The following is a 4,646-nucleotide window of genomic DNA, read 5'->3' as shown; positions in this document are numbered from 1 at the left end:
CACACACACACACACACACACACACACACACACACACACACACACGAATATATATCCACCAATCACTACAGAGAGAAGTAATACTCTACCAAATGAAGTAAAAACAAAATAAACATATTCATATACGTATATAATCACAAAGACAGGAGCAGGCAAGCGTAAACCCGACACTGCACATTACTAACAGATAAGTAAACACGTAAACACAAGCAGGTAAACACACTGACACTTACCGTCACATTGGACACCTGTCTGAGGCACGACTGTAGCTGTCTGAGGGTGTCCAGGTTAGCGGCGTGCACCCCCCACCCCACCGCAGCGTACCGCCCTTCCAGCACCGCCATCTCCACCAGCGGCCGCAGCAACACGCGCCTGACGGAGGGACACACGGAGGAGAAAAGAGGAGTGGACTGAATAGTAACTAGTCTTCTTCAAACTTACTCTACCATAACATACCTCCCACTCCTCTCCTATGATCTCACTGCACTATTACTTCTTGTTCCATCTCACTTATACTCTTTCCACTTGTGCAAGAGTTAACCCCTTCATACATTTGTCTCCTCTGGTAAGTTGTATAGCTCTGTCTGATTCTGGTTTTCCCGTCAACAAATGGTCTGAATCACTATGAGAGAGGAGTGTCAAGGCGCCTCCAGAAATTGGTCTGCTAGCTAAACTGGAACCAAATCTCTGTTCAGTTTTTTTTTTTTTTTTTCTTTGGAGAATGCCACTAACACTGACTTTTGTACATAGAATTTATAGCCAGACACTTTTTTCCACATCAAATAAACTGAGAATTACCAAAAAAATAGAAGGTAACGAGGTAACATTGGGGAAATAAACAGTTCTTAAGGATATTAAAGAAGAACCACATCTTTCAGTCCCTCCAAGTCCCCAAGGTGTGCAGGTACCTGAGGGCGTGGCAAGCCATGGGGCAGGAGGTGCGGCTTAGCAAGGCATACAGGCTGAGTCCTCCTTGCTGGCTGAACGTTTGCCGCTCTTGAAGGCTGCCGGGTGCTGCTCCTCCGAGAACACTTGCAAGGCGATGGCCGTAGCCTCATCCAGCTGTGCCAAGTCCTCCCTGAGTAGAGGTGAAGTGTATTGAGATGTGAGCCTCATGTGCCAAGACTGAGTGTATGGCGTTGAGCTAAAGAGAAAGGTGGTGGTGGTGGTGGTGGTGGTGATGATGGTGAACTGGCGGTTCTAGTTACATAGGTTGCCTGGATCTGTGTGACTGACTGGCTGACACTAGCTAAGTAATGGATTAGTAACTGATTAACTGAGTAACTGACTGGCTATTTACCCAACTGATTGATAAAACTAAATGGCTCAGTACGAGTATTCAATTTCTCGACTGAATGACTGGATAACTAGCTTACTTAAAATACGGATAGACTGATTGACTGAGTGACTGACTGACTGAATCAATTTAGTGTGTGTGTGTGTGTGTGTGTGTGTGTGTGTGTGTGTGTGTGTGTGTGTGTGTGTGTGTGTGTGTGTGTGTGTGTGTGTGTGTGTGTGTGTGTGTGTGTGTGTTTCATTGTTTCACTGTTTGATCTGCTGCAGTCTCTGACGAGACAGCCAGACGTTACCCTACGGAACGAGCTCAGAGCTCATTATTTCCGATCTTCGGATAGGCCTGAGACCAGGCACACACCACACACCGGGACAACAAGGTCACAACTCCTCGATTTACATCCCGTACCTACTGCTAGGTGAACAGGGGCTACACGTGAAAGGAGACACACCCAAATATCTCCACCCGGCCGGGGAATCGTGTGTGTGTGTGTGTGTGTGTGTAATTCACTGTTTGATCTGCTGCAGTCTCTGACGAGACAGCCAGACGTTACCCTACGGAACGAGCTCAGAGCTCATTGTTTCCGATCTTCGGATAGGCCTGAGACCAGGCACACACCACACACCAGGACAACAAGGTCACAACTCCTCGATTTACATCCCGTACCTACTCACTGCTAGGTGAACAGGGGCTACACGTGAAAGGAGACACACCCAAATATCTCCACCCGGCCGGGGAATCGAACGCCGGTCCTCTGGCTTGTGAAGCCAGAGCTCTAACCACTGAGCTACCGTGTGTGTGTGTGTGTGTGTGTGTGTGTGTGGGCCGTGTGTGTGTGTGTGTGTGTGTGTGTGTGTGTGTGTGTGTGTGTGTGTGTGTGTGTGTGTGTGTGTGTGAGGGTCATAGCTACTTACTCCCTTCTTTGTATACTTGTTTTTTTTTCCTTGGTTACTTTATTTATTTATCTATCATTTTTTTTTTTTACTTACATGGTGTACACGTGAATACCCAGGATAGGCGTGCCATCCAACAGGTGGTCAGGTGTCTCCAGCTCCGATCTATGTGCGTCCAAAAACCTGCCGGATACGTACACAGATCACACACACACACACACACACACACACACACACACGATACAAATATGGATGAAAAATAAAGAAAGGGAAAAGGGGCTTGAAATGGTGGTAGGATGCCTTATATGGGGTCGGAGGAAGAAAGTGGGGTGGTGTATTACAGGCTTTCTATCATGTTTGGACGTGTGTGAGTGTGAGAGAGAGAGAGAGTGTGAGAGAGTGTGAGTGTGTGTGAGAGAGAGAGAGAGAGAGAGAGAGAGAGAGAGAGAGAGAGAGAGAGAGAGAGAGAGAGAGAGAGAGAGAGAGAGAGAGAGAGAGAGAGAGAGAGAGAGAGAGAGAGAGAGAGAGAGAGAGAGAGAGAGAGAGAGAGAGAGAGAGAGAGAGAGAGAGAGAGAGAGAGAGAGAGAGAGAGAGAGAGAGAGAGAGAGAGAGAGAGAGAGAGAGAGAGAGAGAGAGAGAGAGAGAGAGAGAGAGAGAGAGAGAGAGAGAGAGAGAGAGAGAGAGAGAGAGAGAGAGAGAGAGAGAGAGAGAGAGAGAGAGAGAGAGAGAGAGAGAGAGAGAGAGAGAGAGAGAGAGAGAGAGAGAGAGAGAGAGAGAGAGAGAGAGAGAGAGAGAGAGAGAGAGAGAGAGAGAGAGAGAGAGAGAGAGAGAGAGAGAGAGAGAGAGAGAGAGAGAGAGAGAGAGAGAGAGAGAGAGAGAGAGAGAGAGAGAGAGAGAGAGAGAGAGAGAGAGAGAGAGAGAGAGAGAGAGAGAGAGAGAGAGAGAGAGAGAGAGAGAGAGAGAGAGAGAGAGAGAGAGAGAGAGAGAGAGAGAGAGAGAGAGAGAGAGAGAGAGAGAGAGAGAGAGAGAGAGAGAGAGAGAGAGAGAGAGAGAGAGAGAGAGAGAGAGAGAGAGAGAGAGAGAGAGAGAGAGAGAGAGAGAGAGAGAGAGAGAGAGAGAGAGAGAGAGAGAGAGAGAGAGAGAGAGAGAGAGAGAGAGAGAGAGAGAGAGAGAGAGAGAGAGAGAGAGAGAGAGAGAGAGAGAGAGAGAGAGAGAGAGAGAGAGAGAGAGAGAGAGAGAGAGAGAGAGAGAGAGAGAGAGAGAGAGAGAGAGAGAGAGAGAGAGAGAGAGAGAGAGAGAGAGAGAGAGAGAGAGAGAGAGAGAGAGAGAGAGAGAGAGAGAGAGAGAGAGAGAGAGAGAGAGAGAGAGAGAGAGAGAGAGAGAGAGAGAGAGAGAGAGAGAGAGAGAGAGAGAGAGAGAGAGAGAGAGAGAGAGAGAGAGAGAGAGAGAGAGAGAGAGAGAGAGAGAGAGAGAGAGAGAGAGAGAGAGAGAGAGAGAGAGAGAGAGAGAGAGAGAGAGAGAGAGAGAGAGAGAGAGAGAGAGAGAGAGAGAGAGAGAGAGAGAGAGAGAGAGAGAGAGAGAGAGAGAGAGAGAGAGAGAGAGAGAGAGAGAGAGAGAGAGAGAGAGAGAGAGAGAGAGAGAGAGAGAGAGAGAGAGAGAGAGAGAGAGAGAGAGAGAGAGAGAGAGAGAGAGAGAGAGAGAGAGAGAGAGAGAGAGAGAGAGAGAGAGAGAGAGAGAGAGAGAGAGAGAGAGAGAGAGAGAGAGAGAGAGAGAGAGAGAGAGAGAGAGAGAGAGAGAGAGAGAGAGAGAGAGAGAGAGAGAGAGAGAGAGAGAGAGAGAGAGAGAGAGAGAGAGAGAGAGAGAGAGAGAGAGAGAGAGAGAGAGAGAGAGAGAGAGAGAGAGAGAGAGAGAGAGAGAGAGAGAGAGAGAGAGAGAGAGAGAGAGAGAGAGAGAGAGAGAGAGAGAGAGAGAGAGAGAGAGAGAGAGAGAGAGAGAGAGAGAGAGAGAGAGAGAGAGAGAGAGAGAGAGAGAGAGAGAGAGAGAGAGAGAGAGAGAGAGAGAGAGAGAGAGAGAGAGAGAGAGAGAGAGAGAGAGAGAGAGAGAGAGAGAGAGAGAGAGAGAGAGAGAGAGAGAGAGAGAGAGAGAGAGAGAGAGAGAGAGAGAGAGAGAGAGAGAGAGAGAGAGAGAGAGAGAGAGAGAGAGAGAGAGAGAGAGAGAGAGAGAGAGAGAGAGAGAGAGAGAGAGAGAGAGAGAGAGAGAGAGAGAGAGAGAGAGAGAGAGAGAGAGAGAGAGAGAGAGAGAGAGAGAGAGAGAGAGAGAGAGAGAGAGAGAGAGAGAGAGAGAGAGAGAGAGAGAGAGAGAGAGAGAGAGAGAGAGAGAGAGAGAGAGAGAGAGAGAGAGAGAGAGAGAGAGAGAGAGAGAGAGAGAGAGAGAGAGAGAGAGAGAGAGAGAGAGAGAGA

This window comes from Portunus trituberculatus, chromosome 47 (genome assembly GCF_017591435.1).
Source record: "Portunus trituberculatus isolate SZX2019 chromosome 47, ASM1759143v1, whole genome shotgun sequence".
NCBI lineage: Eukaryota > Metazoa > Arthropoda > Malacostraca > Decapoda > Portunidae > Portunus > Portunus trituberculatus.
The sequence above is the reverse complement of the archived record's forward strand: the minus strand, read 5'-3'. Positions refer to the sequence as shown.